The following is a 20,226-nucleotide window of genomic DNA, read 5'->3' as shown; positions in this document are numbered from 1 at the left end:
ATAAATGATATAATAGGCTTACGAGTTTTTTCCATTTAGTAAATGTGCATAAGGGATGCTCAGAGAGCCATACTAACTAGTATGAAGACACCATCAATTTATGCTGTGTAACACATTGAATTACTTTAGAATTATTTTGAGAGTTTATGATAATGACTGAGGAGTGGGAAAGAGCTAATTATCAGAATTGGGATGAAGAGTAAAAGATCTGAAGATTTTGATGGTGTGGGTCTAAATTTGTCATCCAATCATAATGTAAAATATTAGAAATTTTAAGTCATATTAGTTTACTTATAACTTTTTATACAAATGATGTATTATTCCCTACTGAAAAGAATATATTAAATACTCTTTAAGAAAAATCTGTTAATATGTGCATATTTAATTATTCATATTATAGAACATTGAACTTTAAACATGTTACCTTTGCAAAAAAAAAAAAAAAAAAGAGGCCAGTAAGAAGCATTTTCTCTCTTTTTCCAGTTATTATATTCTCCGTAACAGACTTTCCTGGGTACTCTTGTATAGAAGCTTTTTTAAAATACCAGAATGGATTTTTCTGTAGTACAGAATGGCCTTCACATGTTGAAAATTATCCTAGAATGGACATTAAGGAAGTGATAATGGTGATCCTGATAAGTTGCTTGGATTTCGCTCTTTGATAAGTCACATATCTTATCAAAAAAGTAATTCTGTTGTTGAATATGGAGGAATAGCGAGAGAATATTTGCTAGAACATACATGAAGAAGGAGGTTTGGGGTCAAGGGCTTTCTCTTGCCTAAAGTATGCTTTAGAATTGAGAGAAAAAATTATCGGGTTTGTCTAGAGAAAGGCAAAGTGAAAAGAAGGTCTAATGATTTCAGTCTTACTCAAGGATGAAAAGGCAATGTCACCGGCTTAGCAAGACAAGGAGGAAAAATACTGAAAGTGGGAAATCTGGAGACATAGATAGAGCTTCCATAAGAGACACTAAAAGAGGCCACAGAATGATGAGGAAAATGATCAATATGATTTGATAGCAAAGATTATAGTGACCTATTCAGTAGGATGTTGTGATTTGTTTCAACAGTAGTTTGGAATCCAAAAACAATTTAAGTGCTTAGAACGAAGTGAAAATGATGACAAAGGCTGGAAATGATGTGGCAAGCAGTGTGGAAAGTTGAGAGTGAAGATTTCAGATTTAGAGTGCAATTAATAATGAAAAGAAAAGAAAAGAAGCCTTGAGAATAGTAGTTCGACATTTAAGATGCATGGTGTTGTTCATGACTTACTATAGGGCAAACAGATTTATGGCTCAATTGTAGATTTTTTTTTGTCCCATTGTGATTTATTCTAGTAAAGTGCATGTGAAGTGGAATGCTGTTGCTTAATTTTTCAGCTATTCAATTCTAGTTAATACCATTCTTAACAGTAATTCTGAAAATAATTTACGCATGGTGGGAGTAGAAGATCCTGCAGGTTAGAGAGAGAGAGAGAGAGAGAGAGAGAGAGAGAGAGAGAGAGAGAAAGAGAGAGGGAGAACTGGATTCCTAGGTAGGTTTTAAGCAAGTGTAGGTAGAAAAAGTGAAGAGTCACATTTGGAAATGATTAGAAATGGGGCAGAAGTGATATACAGACGCTGAGTGTTTGGGTGTCTTAAATTCCACAGTGTCAATTGAAAGTGAAGCCTATAGATTGCAAATGTTTGATATCATCAACTTTTTTTTTTCAATTGTGCTTGGTGTTGAAGAACCACAAATACATAAGCATGTAAGTCACATAATGGAAATGCTGTCAATAGAAATAAGTTAACTCTCTATAAAATTGATCTAGTCTGCTGGTTAAACACCAGATCCCTCTCAGTAATTCCTGTTGGAGAAGTTTCCTTAGAAATGAATTAGAACAATCTAAGAAGGAATTGAATATTAAAATGGAAGAATGCAATAACAATGTCATAGTACTATCAAGTAGTTCCTAGAAATGTTTATCCACTTCCTTATTGTAGTCTATAGTCTTGTGTAATCTAAGTAAAAAAATGTAAAACATCCTTATTTGCATCAGACTGTGCACATTTTCAGAGTTCTCTGTTCATAACTGTATACTTGGTGATATTGCTTTTTTAAATTGCTTTTATTTTTTAAATACACAACAGTGGAATGCCATCACAATTCTTATTACACATATAGAACATAATTTTTCATATCTCTGTTTATATCTAAAATATGTTCACACCAATTCATGTCTTTGTACATGTACTTTGGATAATGATGTCCATCTCATTCCTCCATCATTGCTAACCCCCTGCCCTCTCCCTTCCCCTCCCACTCCTCTGCCCTATCTAGAGTTCATCAATTCTTCCCATGCTCTCTCTTCCTACCCAACAATGAGTCAGTCACCTTATATCAGAAAAAAACATTCCTTATTTGTTTTGGGGGGATTGGCTAACTTAGCATTATCTTCTCCAACTGCATCATTTACCTTCAAATGCCATGATTTTATTCTTTTTTATTGCTGAGTAATATTCTATTGTGTATATATGCCACCTTTTTTAACCCATTCATCTACTGAAGGGCATTTAGGTTGACTCCACAGTTTAGCTATTGTTAATTGTGTTGCTATAAACACTGATGTGGCTGTGTCCCTGTAGTGTGATCTTTTAAAGTCCTTTGGGTATAGACTGAGGAAAGGGATAACTGGGTCAAATGGTGGTTCCATTCCAAGTTTTCCAAGGAATCTCCATACTGCTTTCCATATTGGAAGTACCAATTTGCAGTCCCACAAGCAATGTATGAGTGTGCCTTTTCCCCCACATCCTCGCCAATGCTTATTGTTGTTTTTCTTCATAATAGCTGCCATTCTGACTGGAGTGAGATGGTATCTTAGAGTAGTTTTGATTTGCATTTCTTTAATTGCTAGAGATGATGAACATTTTTTCATATATTTGTTGATTGATTGTATATCCTCTTCTGAGAGGTGTCTGTTTAGGTCCTTGACCCATTTATTGATTGGGTTATTTGTTTTTTATTTGGTGTTTAGCTTTTTGAGTTCTTTATATACCCTAGGGATTCGTGTTCTAGCTGATGTGTGAGGGGTAAATATTTGCTCCTAAGATGTAGGCTCTCTATTCACCTCACAGATTGTTTCTTTTGCTGAAAAGAAACTTTTTAGTTTGAGTCCATCCCATTTATTGATTCTTGGTTTTAATTCTTGCACAAAAGGTCCTTATTAAGTTGGGGCCTAATCCCACATGATGAAGATTAGAGCCTACTTTTTCTTCTATTAGATGGAGAGTCTCTGGTTTAATTCTTAGGTTCTTGATCCACTTTGAGTTGAGTTTTGTGCATGGTACTTGGTCATATCTCAACTGTTTATCTAATTTAGAAAACTTCTGATCAGTAAACTTTAGCTCTAGAATCAAGAACTTTTCACGTACAGCTTAAGAAATATGAATGTCATCCTCATAGTATGTTTTAAGAATTATTGTTGTTAACTGATTTTGGAGTTAATGCTTTATGAAATGCTTAACTATACATACAGTCAATCATGTATATTTCTTTTTGAGCTGCATGTGAGTACACAGTTATATAGGATCTTGTAAAATGAATACTTACTTCTACATTCAAAATATATTAAGTAATTATTATAAATCCTATAAAATATTTGTATATAGTACAGACAATAGAACTTCAGTGTATTAAAATCATGCTTGAGTATCAGAAACATTATTTTTAAAATAAGCATTTTTTTTAAAGAATGTGTAATCTGGGGGAAGATATTTGAAATATTTCCCAATAAATCAAATCATTTTAAATTAAAGACTAAGATATCTTTGAAATTAGAAATATCTTAAAATTCCTAGTATTTATCTTTTGTTCTTCCTTCTTTTCTTTCTTTCTTTTAAATCAAGAGCATTTACTTCCTTTTAAATGTGACAAACTGAATCTTTCTCAGGGAAAAATTTAAGAATGACAAAGACATTGATTTTTCCATTTTTTCTTTATTTTTCATATAAAGATTATATTATAATTTATATTATAATTAAATTATAATTTCAGCAATAGTGAATGCCATATAGATACATAGGAGAGTGTTAATGGCAATGAATTCCTTTGTAAAGTGATAAAAGCTTGCCATGTTATTGAAGATATTTTAAAGTTGATTATATTGTCCTTCTTATTGTCTCACTGAGATTTGAGGAAAAGCATTTTTGTGGGGGCAGCTTCAAATGATACTATGTGCATATCTGGTTACCAAGGTGACAGATTATGGTCATGTTCTCTCACTGCCATAGAAACAAAGCTACAACAAATATAAATTGCCTATAATTTTCTCATTTTCAAAATTTGCATTTGCAAATAAAGGCAAGAAGGATTCATGTTACTTTACAGAGATATTACTTCTGAGACCATACAGATTTTAAATGTAAACTTTCTTTAAAATAGAAAAGAAGTTGTTTAAATGATTAATCATGAGTTATTTTAGAACATTTTTATGTATTAAGGAAATTTAAATCTCATAAAGTATCTTTAAAACAATCGTAAACCTTCTAATATTAAAGAAAATTCTGCATCCACTGTTGCTTTACACTGATCTTTTCTTCCTATTATTAATTTGTTTAGAAAAAAAAACAAACTAAATGCATTTTGTGTGAAATTTTTTTCCACAATACTGCAAAAATTCTGTGGGCAATGCTAGCTTCCTGGAAAGTGAAATTTCTGTTTAGTTTACTAATATACCTTCATTTACTAAAAAAAAAAAAAAAATTGCATGCAAGCTACTCAGCCATGTTAATGTAACAAGCACATGACTTGAAGTTAAAAATGGGTTTTTAAGGGGCTGTGGTTGTGGCTCAGTGATAGCGCGCACTAGGTTCAATTCTCAGTGCCATGTATAAATAAATAAAATAAAGGGTCCATTGACAACTAAGAATATATATATATATATATATATATATATGGCTTTTTAAGCCGAGCCTGGTGGTATGTACTTATGATTCCAGCTACTCAGAGACTGAGGTAGAAAGATCACTGGTTCAAGGCCAGCCTGGGTAACTTAGAAAGACCCTGTCTCAAACTAAAAATTAAAAAGAGCTAGGGATGTAGCTAAGTGATGGAGTGCTTCTGGGTTCAATACTCAGTATGGCAACAAACATACCAATAAATAAAAAGAAGAGACTTTAATCTAATAATATTTAATGCAATTTACACTTGAACGGTTATAGTAAATCAGACTAGAAATCACTAAATGGGCCCTGTGTTATCAAGGAGATGCTCTGAGGATAGTAGAGAAACAGCAAGAATGGACTCAGAAGCAGGGAAGCAAAGAAGCCCTTGATGCATTTGTCACAAAATGGTGTGAAGGAAATGCATAAACACAGAGTGATTATCCAACAATAAAATAAACAAATGTGTGTGTGTGTGTGTGTGTGTATACACATATATCCCCCAAATTAAGTTATTTGCTCTTTATTCTGAGAGTCATGGAAATTTTTGAACTGATTTAAGTAGAAGAAAAGCAAAATCAGTTTTATGTTTAGAAAAATCATTTGAAGAATAGAATACAAGTAAAACGATCAATGAATGCAGACAGGATAAATTTTTGCTAATCTGTAGAGGTAACCTAGATAAAATTTCACAGTAGGCATAGAAAAAATTTGCAAAATTTGAGTAAAAGAGACAAGAATATTTTACCCTTTTATTCATTGTGACTTGATCTGCCTTGATAAATTAAATAAATTAGGCACAAAATTAAATGACTGTGATAATTCTAATACTACTATGTATTGCAAAAAATAATCTTTTTTCAGAATTCAGAGGAATTAAGGAATTCTTTAATTAAGGAAGCAGCCTTAATTAAGCACAGGGTGAGCTAGAATTTGAACAAAAGAATAAGAGATAAGTATGTCAAAGGGAAGAAGAAAGCATTTCTAGAAGAGGAATAGCAATCACCAAATCTTGAGCGGACAGGAACAAAGTAAGACACAGAGAGGCAATTGGAAGTAGACCAGTGACAGCTAGGGTCCAACATGCAGCCAGAGGTCATTTGAAGTAAGGCAGTGGCAGAAAACAAAACCAAATCATACAGCTACTTTGTGAACCATGTCAAGGATAAAAGTAATCTGAAATGAGGGGTGTGTGTGTGTGCGCGCACATGTGTTTGGTGTGCACAAACATGTATATAGTACATGTTCAGGTTGCATATTTGAAATGTTGCTCTGGTTTTTGTGTATAAAAGATTACAGGAGGCCTCAAATAATATAGGGAAAATGGTTAAGGAGGAAGTTCCTGATATTCTATGTAGGCAAATGAAAGTTCAGGCTAATAACATTAGTGCTCGAAAGATTTGGGAGTATAAATGAAATAAATTAACAGAATTTCAGAATTCAGTGGTTGTAGGAGCTTTTCATTTTCATTTGCTATGAACACTATTACTACTTAGATGAAAAATATGTTGTGGATAGATTTGACAGTTTCTAAGTTTTCTTTTGGTTTAGGAAAACCAATCCTTATGAAATAGAGGGAATTAAAAGAGAGAGAAAAGGAGAACTCAGTTGCAAGAAAAAAGAAATGAGATTTTTGTCACAGAAACAAAAAGAAAGATATTATTAATATATGCTCATTGTGAAAATTCTGGGAAGGTAGATGTTTAAGATGTTCTATGATTTATACAAAGCAATTCTATCATAAAGGTATCTTCAGTTAGTTGGAATTGGAGTAGGGGTTGAAGATACATTGAGAAATGTTGCTGATGGGCGTGACCTGTCAGATATATTCAGAGATTAAGAAAAACTAAATAAAAGTTGGTAATATTTCTCTTTTTATTAAAACTTTTTTAGACGTTGGTGGACCTTTTTATTCATTTATTTACATGTGGTGCTGAGGATTGAACCCAGTGCCTCACTCATGCTAGTCAAGTGCTCTACCACTGAGCCATAACCCCAGCTTAACATTTCTCTTTGGCACTTCTTTTTACTTTCTTGCAAAATGGAAAACCTGGGGATATTTTCAAGAAACTAGACTCAGAGAAGAGTGTTGTAGATTAGGGGAGAAGCTTGAGTAGGAAACATTTTCAGAGAGTATATACTTCAGTTAGAACAAAGGGAAAGGCAGCGTGTTGCTCAGCTCTTTATCACCGTGAGCAAAATACCTGATAAGAATAATTCAGAGAAGGAAAGATTTATTTTGGCCCATGGATTAAAAGGTTCAGTCCATGGTGGGTTGGTTCCAAGGCAGAAACATAATGGAGAAAGGGCATGGCAAAAAAAAAAAGTTTAGCTCATGGCAGCTGAAAAACAGAGAGAGAGGAGGGATGGGCTAGACTAAGGAGAAGTTAAATCCTTCTAGCACTTGTCCCCAGTGACTGACTTCCTCCAGTAGGTCCCACCTCCCTGTAGTCTTTAGCCATCAATGGATTAATTCACTGGTAAAATCAGACCTTCATGATTTAATCTCTGCCTAAAAGCCTCACCTCCGAACCTTGCAGCACTGGGGGCCATGCTTTCAACACACAAACCTTTTGGGGAGCATGACACATCAGAATTTATAGGAAGCAGGTAAATATGAGCAGTGGAAATGAGAGAGATGGAAAATGATGGGTTAACTGTACAGCCAGCCTAAGTCATAATTATCAACACGCTTTTTAAAGAAACAACTTATGCAAAGTCATCCTGGGCCTGGCTTAACTCAAGATAATAGCACCCTAACTACATATTATTCACAGGGCTGAAAAGTGTTTGCAAAGACTCTTCCTTTGATAAAGGAAAGAGATTGCCCTGTTCAGAAACTGGAAAGCCCAACAGGCTCAAGGTTTATGAAATCATGTTCCAGACAAGATATGACTATGTAAGCCAAGATGACAAAAAGTTGCCTTTAGGTCGTTAACATATTATTTAATCTCATTATATACTTAATCCTATTATAATTTTCACCCCTGTGAGTTCACTAAGACACTTCTTATTAAGACATGTACAATAGAGAGTTAGATATCAGATACAATTCACCTGTCAATCAAGAGATAGAAGGTGATGTCTGACCCTCTGGAATCTGCCCCTTAAACCCAATAAAAGGAAGAACACAGAGAAGGAAATTGTTGCTCTCCTGTCTGAAATGATCTTCTCTCTCTCTCTCTTTCTCTGTCTCTTTTTCTTTCATGCCTCTCTGCTCCTTCTTTCTCTTTAATAAAATTTGCTTTCCTTTTACTGCACCTCATATCTTGCTTGGAAACTTCTCTTATGAAGACCCAAGAGCTGAGAACATAAAGCAGCTTCCTGTAACACAAACCCTAGCAGGTAATATTTTAAAATTTTTAATTTGTCATATATGACAACAGAATGCATTACAATTCATATTGCACATATAGAGCACAATTTTTCATATCTCTGGTTGTACAAAAAGTAGAGTCGCATCCTTTGTATCTTCACATATGTACTTAGGGTAATGATGCCCATTGCATTCCACCATCTTTTCAATCCCTCTACCCTTTTCCCTTCTATTCCCTCCCATTTTCCCCTTTGCCCTATCTAAAGTTCATTTACTCCTCCCATCCACACCCTCACAGCACATTATGAATCAGCATCCTTAAATCAGAGAAATCATTTGGCATTTGGTTTTGGGGGGTTGGCTAATTTTACTTAGCATTGTATTCTCCAGCTACAACCATTTAACAGCAAATGCCATGATTTTACTCTCTTTTAATGCTGAATACTGTTCCATTGTGTGTATATATACACATTTTCTTTATCCATTCACCTACTGAAGGGCATCTAGGTTGGTTACACAGTTTAGCTATTGTGAATTGTGCTGCAAAGAATGATTATGTGTCTGTGTCCCTGTAGTATGCTGTTTTTAAGTCTTTGGGTATAAACTGAGGAGTGTGATAGCTGAGTCAAATGGTGGTTCCATTCCCAGTTTTCCAAGGATTCTCAATACTGCTTTTCATATTGGCTGTACCAATTGGCAGTCCCACTAGCAGTGTATGAATGTGCCTTTTTCCCCACATCCTTGCCAACACTTATTGTTTGTATTCTTAATAGCAGCCATTCTGACTGCAAGGAGATGAAATCTTCTAGTGTTTTTGATTTCATTTCTCTACCTGCTAGAGATATTGAACATTTTTTCATATATTTGTGAATTGATTATGTATCTTATTCTGAGAAGTTCCTTATTCTGTTTGGTTCTGTGGCCCAAATATTGATTGGGTTATTTATTTTTTGGTATTAAGATGTTTGAGTTCTTAATATATTCTAGAGAGTAGTGCTCTATCCAATGTGCAAGTGGTAAAAATGTGTTCCCAAACTTAGGCTCTCTATTACCTCACTGATTGTTTCTTTTGCTGAGAAGAAGCTTTTGAGTTTGAACCCATCCCATTTATTGATACTTGATTTTAATTCTTGCGCCAAAGAATCTTATTAAAAAAATCAGGACCTAATCCAACATGATGAAGATTTGGGCCTACTTTTTCTTCTACTAGATGCAGTGTCTATGTCTTAATTCCTAGGTCCTTGATCCACTTTGAGTTGAGTTTTGTGCAGGGTGAGAGATAGAGGTTTAATTTTATTTTGTTGCATATAGATTTCCAATTTTCCCAGAATCATTTGTTGAAAAAGCTATCTTTTCTCCAATGTATGTTTTTGCACCTTTGTCTGATATAAGATAACTGTGATTATGTGAATTAGCCTCTGTGTCCTGTATTCTATACCATTGGTCTACAAGTCTATTTTGGTGCCAATACCATGCTGCTTTTGTTACTATTGCGCTGTAGTATAGTTTAAGGTCTGGTATAGTGATGCCACCTGCTTCACTCTTCTTGATAAAGATTGTTTTAACTATTCTGGGTCTCTTATTTTTCCAGATGAATTTCATGACTGCCTTTTCTATTTCTAGGAGGAATGTCATTGAGATTTTGCTTGGAATGGCATTAAATCTGTATAGTGTTTTTGGTAGTATGGTCATTTTTGCATATATTCTTGTCACTGGTGTGGTCAACTAGTTGCTTGGCTACCTCAGTCACAGGGTGGGGGATAGAGACACGGAATCAACACACAGACTCTGGGAGCTGGTGAGAGAACTGGCTGGTGACAATCCACAGTCAATGTCCAGTAGCTCAGTTTATTTTTGGAATGCACACAACTGTTATAGGGTTCAATCATACATAAGCAAGATAATATCCATAAGCCAATCATCTTCTGCCTAATGTAACTGCACTGGGAGGAAACTCTAAATATTGCTGTCATGGTGAAAAGCAATCTGGAAGGGTCTTTGTCCCTAAGGGAAGGGACTTACTGAGTCAGGGATTTCATGCCCAAAAGCCCCTGTTTCTCGGTTTCCTGGCCTGGTAATTTGGCAACACTAACCACAAGTGCTGAGGACATGGTTTCACTGATGGCTGGGTAGAGCAAAGCACCCCATCCAGGAACGTGGAGTCTTCAAGCACTCTGAGATGCTTGGAGCTGCAAGCCGGGACTGAAAGTTATTCCAACACATTTTGACAATATTAATTCTGCTAATCCAAGAACAAGGGAGATCTTTCCATCTTCTAAGGTCTTTAATTTCTTTTTTTTGTGTTCTGTAATATTGATTGTAGAGGTCTTTCATCTCTTTTGTTAGGTTGATTCCCAAATATTTTAGTTTTTTTGATGCTATTGTAAATAGGGTAGTTTTCCTTGATTCCCTTTCAGATGGTTTGTCACTGATATACAGAAATGCCTTTGATTTACGAATGTTGATTTTGTATGCTGCTTCTTTGCTGAATTCATTTACTAGTTCTAGAAGTTTTCTGGTGGAATTTTTGGATCTCCTAGGTATATAATCATATTGTCAGCAAATAGTACTAATATGAGTTCTTTACCAGCCATATCCCTTTAATTTCTTTCATCTGTCTAATTGTTCTGGCCAGTGTTTCAAGAACTATGTTAAATAGAAGTGATGAAAGAGGAGGGCATATCTGTCCATTTCCAGTTTTTAGAGGGAATGCTTTCAACTTTTCTCCATTTAAAATGATGTTGATCTTAGTTTCCAGGTGTTGGAGTAGCTTTTATTTCTTATTTTATCATTGATTTCTAATTTCATTCCATTATGACCGGATAAGATTCAGGGTAGTATCTCTATTTTTTAAATATTTTCTAAGAGTTGCTTTTTGGCAAAACATATGGTCTATTTTAGAGAAGGATCCATGTGCTACTGAGAAGAATGTATATTCACTCATTGAAGGATGAAATATTCTATATATGTCAGTTAAGTCTAAGTTATTGATTGTATTATTGAGTTCTGTAGTTTATTTGTTCAACTTTTGTTTGAAAGATCTAATCAGTGGTGAAAGAGGTGTGTTAAAGTCACCCAAAATTATTGTGTCATGTTCTATTTGATTTTTGAACTTGAAAAGAGTTTGTTTGATGAATGTAGATATCCCATTGTTTGGGCCATATGTATTTATAATGTTAAGTTTTGTTGGTGTATGGTGCCCTTGAGCAGTTTCCTCTATCCCAATTAATCTTAGGTTTGGTTTTTTGATGCTATCCCATAATTCCTGGATGTTCTGTTCATGGTTTCTTACTATCCTCACTGTGTGATCAACTTTATTTTCCAGATTTTATACTTTGTCTCCATTATCTGATATTCTGTCTTCCAAGTGATCTAGTCTGTTGGTTATGCTTTCTATTGAGTTTTTTAATTTGGTTTATTGTTTGCCTCATTTCAAGATTTTCTGTTTTTTTTTTTTTTTTCAGAGTCTCTATCTCTTTTTTGAAGTAATATTTTGCTACCTGTATTTGCTCACTTATTTCTTTGGTGCTGTGATCAATGGATGGCTGTATTTGTTCTCTTATCTGTTTATTGGTATCATGAATGGTTGCCTGTATTTACTCTCTTATCTCTTTGTTGGAATGATCAATTTTTGCATGTATTTGCTTATTTAGGTCATTCTTGAATTCACAGATCATTTTAATTATGAACCTTCTGAACTGCTTCTCTGACATTTCATCAACTTTGGTGCCCATGGGTTCTCTTATTGTAGTATCTTGGTTTTGGGGGGCACTTTTATCCCTTGATTTTTTCATGTTGTCTATGTGTCTTCCTTTCTTGCAGGGTGGATCTGTGATATTACAGTTTCTACTCTAAATTCTTGTAGTACCCATGCAGATTCTCTTTACCTCACCTTGATTTTGGGCTTTCAGACCCTGCTGGTGTCCCTCAATGTATGCTATTGCAACCAAAAGTGGTGGTGGCAGTAGCGGTGGTAACTTGAGATAATAATGGAGGTGCTCCAAGATGGATGAAATGTCTTACAGTGATGGAGCTGAAAGGGTGGACCTTATACTTTCTTTGGGATGCCTGCTATGAGATGCAGCCATTTCTAGGCCTTGTCTGTTGTCAAAAAGGTAGGGGCTACTCCATGGGGAAGGCTATGACAATATCTGCAGTGTCCCAAGTTGTAAGTGGATTAGGCTTGGGCTCCCTGGTGGGTAGTGTTGGTGAATTTGGACCTATGCTGGGCCTGGGACCCATGTCTGTGTGGGTGGATCTGGGCTGGGCCTGAGCTCTGGTGGGTGTCTGCTGGTTGGAAGAGGTGTTCCTGTGCTAAAGCCTGAGCTCTGGCGGGTGTCTGCCCATAGCAGGATAGACCCAAACTTACTGTGGGCCTGGGTCCTGCACAGGTCCCCTAATAGGTAATTTAAAATATTATGTTGTATATGAGTGGAAACAAATTGTACAAATAGTAACTGAAATATGTCATTAAAATTTCCATTTTTTTTAGTAAATAAATCCAGTTAAAAAAGTTTTCAGTTTCTACTTTCCATTTAAAATTATTTTTCTTGTGTCTTTGAGAGCAAATAAGGCAATTACATTTGTTGTGTTTCTTAATATGCAAAAGGTCTACTTATTTTGATTTAGAGTAAGCTTCTAAAGGAAGCAGAATTTCAGTGAATTGAACTAAATACCATGACCACAAAAACTGAGCAAATATCATAGTTAGAGTTTTTTGAGAAAAAAATTATACTATATTGATAATAAAAAACAAAGCAAAATAAAACAAAAGAACTTCAAAATACATATTTAACCATTTATATCTTAGATTAAAGAAGTAAAGTTGTACTGTTAATTACCTTGGTGATATCTAAGTATCCTGTATATATATATATATATATATATATGTATATATATATATATATATATGTTACAGTTTTCTTAAGTGGGTCTGATAAAGAAAAAACATTAAAAACTGAATATCCATATTTGCTATTGCATTAGTGATCCCTTGCTATGATGCAAGAACTGTATTGGACCTTCATAAGATAAAAGACATTCATTGTCATCTCCTGGGGTGAATAGGGCAATAAGAAAGATTCCAAAACTTGAATTGTAAATTCCATTTAAATCCTTTGACAGTGGCTTATTATATTCTCTCAGATTGAGCCATAAACAGTTTAGTTTGATTTGCTAAGTCATCGGAATTTTATTATTATATCTAGAAGTTAAATGCCACAGAAGGAAGTTTGGGTTTCAGTACATTTTATACATTTGTAATTCTATTTATGAATGTTACATAGAACTTTATAATTCAAATATCACCTCTTCTATTAATTGGTGAACCAGGCTGATATCTTCAGCAAAAAAGTCAATGTTAGTTTCCGAATCAACAATTCTACATGTAGAAGACAACATTTAGGTCTAATTAAGTTGTGGAGAATGAATACATAACTGGAAATACTTTTACACCTGTTATCATAGTTGTAATAGGTCTTAAAATAGCCAGTGACATGTGGGTAATAATAGATTAGGAAACAAACAATATTAGCAGGACATGGACTGGTGAGCTGCCTCCACTTTTACTCAGCACCTGGGTTCCTGGAAGTGGTACTTGTCTTGCCCCATTACAGTAAGTTAAACAATTCTATTCTATTTTTTCAACTTGGCTTTACTTGTGTGTTGCCCATGTATCTGCCCTTGACTGATGTCTTTGGTTATATTAGAAACTGAAACTACCTCATGAATGCTGCATCCTCCTGAATGATTCTTCCTAAAAAATACTACCAAATACTTCTGCCTTCCATCCCTAAAACATATTCCCCTTTGTTAGTTGGTATTGATGGAATAAAGTCAAAATATGGAGCTGGTTCTTTTCTACAGAAAATATCATGATGCAGCTTTTGTTTGCCTTGTTCTTTAAAACAACTTCTCTCTCAGTGTTTGGCATTTGATAGAATAAAGTCAGGTCAATGGATAATCTGAGTAGCTATCAGATCAAAATATACACAGCAGACCTTCATCTCCCCACACAAAGTTTGAAGTATTCTTGGCAAAGGAGCTGGCTGTGGAACCAAAAGTGTCATGTCTTTTTCCTTTCTTTCTTATTCTAGTGTGTTTTATGCAGCCAAGGAGAGTTGGCACACTGGTCAAATCAACTTACCAAATCCTTTAATTGTTGGTGGGTCAGATCTATAACAATAATCTATGACTTGACTCTACTTGATCATATATTTTAAAAGTCTCCAATTTCAGGGAATTTTCATAGGCATTATTTGATGGGACTCAATGGACTGAGTTTACATGATTTATATAATAAACACAAATGTAGTAACTTTCAAAAGGAAATCTTTTAAAATTTTAATTAAAAATGGAAATAAATAAATAGATAAAATAGCTAGGAAACACTAAATACATGTAGTAAAGAAAGGAAACCATATTTTGGTTCATAAAAGTAAATTCTGGCTGATTTACATATGAAGTATTCAATTTTATATTCACTATCATTACCTCTACCTGCCAATTAGAGAATTGATTAAGTGACTGTATTAAAGAATCAATATTCTCACTCTATTTTTGTTCCTATATTCTACAATCATTTTTTGTTATTGTTTTTCGTTTTTAAATTCTTAGTTGTTTTGCTTTCATTAAGGTTGACAGTTCCTAGTAGTGTAATGAAAAGTAAATGGAAGAGTATTAGTATAATCAGTCAGTTACAAATAATCATAAAATATAACACTCTTTCTTAAGTACGGAGTTTAATTGTATTTATTTTTATCTTTTCATTAATTTTAAATACCTTTTAAAGTGTGGATTGACATAATGTTTATGATAATTTGATAAGTGTAAGCAATGTAAGAATTCTATTAAAAATTTTACTTGCAAAAGTCCTTACAATGTGAGACTGCAAAGTAGCCAGCATTTGAGAAAAACTATTGCCCTTTTACTATATAAACACACTCAGTCTTGTATATTATTACAGGAAATGTTCTTATAAAAGTTAATGTGTTTAAGAGGTTAAAGAATGCTTTGTAAAGTGAGCAATTCCTGCAGTATCTCTGCCATATCTGAAACACTCTTTCTCTTGGGGGCTCTTTCCTATTTTGCACTACAAAATGCCACTGAAAACCAACAGTTTGTCCCTGAAGCATCTGAACTTAGCGTAGACAGATTGTAAGTACCTTTTGCACTTATGTACTTAGAGGTTAGTAAAATAAAGATGATTTGAAATTGTGCTGGAATTCCAACTTTTTGAATTTCTGTTGCTTTAGTTTTATAAGGAAGATATATGAAAAAGATTTATAGTTTATTTATTTGAGGATTCAGCCATCATATTGTACACAAAGTCATTAAAAATGATCAGAAGCTACAAAAGGCCTTAATGACATGCTTGTTTTTAATAAAAGATAACTTTTATTAAATCTCTCTTCTGGATATTTTATTGTAGGCCAACCAATCCAGGAAACTGAATAGTAAAAAATTTTGTTTTTCATCAAAAAAAGTTTATACTTTATTTACATATAAATATACATAAAATCCCAAAACTATATTGCAAATCTGTTGATATTTTTTAATAGAGAATCATGTTTCTTTTTCTTTTTTTTAACCTTATTGTGGCAGCAATACCAAAATGTCACATTTTACTAATTTGATGTTATTGTTGATAAGAAACCTGCAACTGTATCTTGTTATTTAATGTGTTGAAAAAGCAAATATGTTATTATATCATAATTTTAAATTTTTAAAAATTGTGCTTTAATACAATTGACTTCAATTTCAACCTTAGCGTTGTATCCAATGAATTTAAATGTTTTTAATTTTATTATATTTCTAAACAGAGGTTTGTAGACTGTTAAAGATACTCATGGCACAAAATAAGTTTAAAAGTGCTTATTCTATGCCTTCAACCTAATCTTGGTTCACATGAAAAAATAAACTCAAAAAAATATTACTATCAAAAAAAATTTCTAGATGTAAATTGAAGGGAGTTTCAGAAAGAGATTTCAGATGGAGAATTTTAACAAAAAATTAAAATATCATCTTATGTCACATAGAGAAACATTTTGAGGCACAAATTTGGTTCAGTCACAAAAAAATGCACTAGTCAAAATTAAAAATGGGAAACAAAAACTTTTATTAAGGCTAACACTGTATGAGGGAAAGAAAACTTCATTAAACAAAAGTTAGGCACTTTTTTTTGGTACTGAGGTACTGGGGATTGAACCCAGGGGTAGGTCTACTACTGAGCTACATCCCGTATATTTTTTTCTTTTTCTTTTTGGTACCAGGAATTGAACTCCTTCACAGAGCCACATCCCCAATCCTATTTTTGTATGTTATTTAGAGACAGGGTCTCACTGAGTTACTTAGCAGCTTTGCCCTTGCTAAGGCTGGCTTTGAATTTGCAATCATTCTTCCTCAGCCTCCAGAATTTCTGGGTTACAGGGGTACCAGATAAATTGGGTTTATTTTTAAGAGAAGGCAGGCATGAATTTTAAACCACTATTTTTTTTTTTATTGGCCTTACCTGAAGACAAAAACACTGTGTCTTATCTTCATAAGAAAAGATGGTTTCACTACTGAAGTTAGGCCCCACCCTCCCGTAGAAGCTGAGAGGACAGGAGATCATCTCTCTTGATGATCTCAGGTCCTAGAGAAAGATATCCTTGGGTTACAAAAACTACATGAGGCATTTAAAACAATCTACAACTTAAAAGAGAATTTTTAATTCCAAGTTTTCTAATGTTAAATGCTCTAAGAAAGTGGAGATCAGGATTAAGATTCAGGAAGAAGCCTACCTAAAACTCCATCAAACTGAGAGCAATGGTCAGGCCACTGTTGTCATTTCAACAGCCCCTAATAGCATTTCTCTCTATTTACTAGAGTGAGGCAGAGAATCCAGATCCTGCAAGACACATTATTTCTGAGTATATGTTTGTGTGTAAATGTTAATATGTGTGTGTGTGTGTGTGCGTGTGTGTGTGTGTGTGTGTGTACACAAGATGACAATGTGGTATTTTTCAGAAAAGTTGCTTTATGGTTACCTGAGCTAACTAAATAAATTATTAAGAACAAGTTTTGATAAGAAGTTATAGGTTTTTCCAGTAATTTTTTAAAATGATCATTTCTTTTTCTGTCTGCCAAAGAAATGGTATATCATCAAATCTAAATGTAAGCACTCTGTACCAATAAAAAAAAAAGGAAAGAAAGAAAAAAAAAGGCAAGCAAACCCGATGTCCTTCTTGATTAAGTAATCACCATTTCAGTGCAAAGCCAAGAAGAGCTATTTTTTCCTCCCTGACATAGAAACTGAAACCTAATTCTCATTCCTAATCACAGAATCAAAGGTGAGCATTTGACCAACCTCATTCTCTCTTTAAATCACTCTATTTTTCTGCCCAAAGTTCATTTTTTTTTTACATTACTTGATTATTCACATTCATGATTGAATCAGCTTTTTATGCCCTTGGATATTTCTTGTTCTTCATAGTCACAAAACAGTATTTCCTGATCACAATATCAGAATCAAGAAATAAATTAACAACTGAAACACAATGAAAGCTTTTATTTTTCTTTTTAAGCATCAATAATTGGTGATGTCTTTAAGAGTTATGAAATATGTAAAATCAATTGTAAATGGGTACAAATTTCTAGGGTCCACATTTAAACTTGAAATCTTGTTTAACCTTATGCTTTTACTTATTAATACTATTACTATAATTATTTAAAACCAGGAAGAAGTAATAAACTTGTAATAGCTGACAATATGCAAATTTAACTACTTTTAATTGAACTACTTTGAACAAAGTCTTTTTCTTTTGTGCAGAAAATAAAATCACATGCTAGTTCCAAGGTTTAACTTGCAAATAATGAAAAAGATAGTAAGTAGTTCCCTTAGGACTGAAATTCTGCACTGCAATTCATTTTCTTTGAGAACAGCATACTGGATAATTTAAGCACAAAGAGGTGGAGAAAAAAGAGGTTTTTGTGTTTTCTGAATGTAAATTAAATTGCTGGTTTTTGGCCAAAAGGGGGCAGGCATTTCCATGATAATGGGAGAGATCTTTTTGAATTTGGGAATTTAAATGGTTAAAAAAAAAAAAGAAGAAGAAGAAGAAAAAGCTATTATCTACTCCAAGATTCCACTTCTATTGAGAAAACGCTTGGGTTCTTCTACTAAGAAAGATACACCAGAGCTTCCTGACAAGAACAGAGTAAGCCTTTGTTAGCCTGGACTTTTCTGTCACTCACTTATAGATAATATCAAGCACTGAGACAGAGACCAGGTGTATGTAACTGCAGCTCAGGCAATGGGGACTTCAAGCCCCTAATTGAATTTCTCCTTGAGATAGACATTGTTTTTTTTTTTTAGTAACAATTTGTCAAGTAAAAAAAAAAGTGATCTGCTAATTATTGTATGAGACTCCTCAGTGATTATATAATTGATCTTAGTAGTAATATATGTAAGTTTCATAATTTTTGTCCACAATATCCATTTGCAGGTTCTTTATAATATGCTTGTATATGCTGAAGTAAAAATACGTTTTTCTTTTAGTTTCTAGAACTTTATTCATAAAAAAACTCTTAGTCCACCTGGTTTAGTTATCTCAAAATGTAAAATGTCACCAAATAAAATAAAAGAAGTATTATTTTATTGCAGCTTAAAAATTATTCATGTATATATGTATGCCTATAATTACAATCACTTATATATATGAATATTGTTTATAAGAATATTGACATCCTGTACTGTCATTCAAGATATACTGTCAACATGCACTATTTTGAAGCACCTTGAATATGTGCAGTATTTCTGTAGCCTGGGGCGCAGACATATAGCTTGCGCTTTATCATCTCTCTCCAAATCTTTTATAAAATTGAAACTTCCTACTTTGCATATATCTTTATTTCCTTCACTCTCTTTATTGATAAGATTGAGTTTTACATTTGTGTTACTCTATATGAAAATATAAATAGATAAAAATCGCCATTTTCTTGTGGTTTTTTTTTTTTTCAGTGCAGATGGAGGTAGGAGTTTTCTTGTGTGTAAAGACTCATTCATCACAGAAAGAATGATGATTTCTGTTTCCTATGACAACTATGTAAAGGCATCTTGTGTGAATGTAATATTGTTTCTGGTAGATTAGTCTTTTGTTGCCTTTATGTAGTAGGGAAGCACTATTAGGATTTAGGATAGTATAAATCATAAAACTGCAGCAAATAAACAAGGATTTGTTTTTTTTTTACTCTTTTTAAATACTTCATATTCAAATAAAATTTCAAAAAGGAAGCAAATATAAATGATTAAAAATTTGAGAATATTCCACAGGTATTCGCAAGACAGTAAAAAAAATAAATAAATAGATATGCAAACATATGTGAATAGTGAAAGCTTAATTTTACTTTTTCTTCTGAATAGAATACTATATTAGTGTTTCTTTCTGAATAAATTTATTAATCTATTAATTCACATGACTGTAAAGAAAATGACTAGTTAAATTTAGTACTAGATATTTTAAACTCATTTTTTTTAATCCCCAAAAATGACATCTACCTTCTCAAGTTCTAGTGTGTATATGAGAATCTGTCAATCAAAATGCACGATGTTTCATATCTAAGCATATCTGTCAGGAAGTCCTATTCAAGATCCATTGAATTTACTCTGGGTAAATGACTAAAGTGAATTCTTTTGGAAATTTCAAAAGTAATTACCAGGCTCAAATTTGTATGTGCAAATTTGGAAAACAAAGAAAGTAAATTTTGGAGATACATTGTCAAGCTCTAACCCATTTAAAGTCAATAAATTATATTTTAGTTATTATTTTAATATTTTCTTTAAGTAGTAAAAAATGATAATGTTTCAGCTTTTAAGAAGAAAGTTATTTCGGTGAGAACTTCTTAACAAACTATTTACTGAGTGACTTTCTTATCTATTTAATGAAGAGATTCATCCTCTTCTCCTTTCAAAAATTAAAGATTTTTTGAGAAGCATCCAAGTCCTCTGCT

Source organism: Ictidomys tridecemlineatus, chromosome 6 (assembly GCF_052094955.1).
Source record: "Ictidomys tridecemlineatus isolate mIctTri1 chromosome 6, mIctTri1.hap1, whole genome shotgun sequence".
In the NCBI taxonomy this organism is placed as follows: Eukaryota; Metazoa; Chordata; class Mammalia; order Rodentia; family Sciuridae; genus Ictidomys; species Ictidomys tridecemlineatus.
This window is presented reverse-complemented; position numbering follows the sequence as displayed.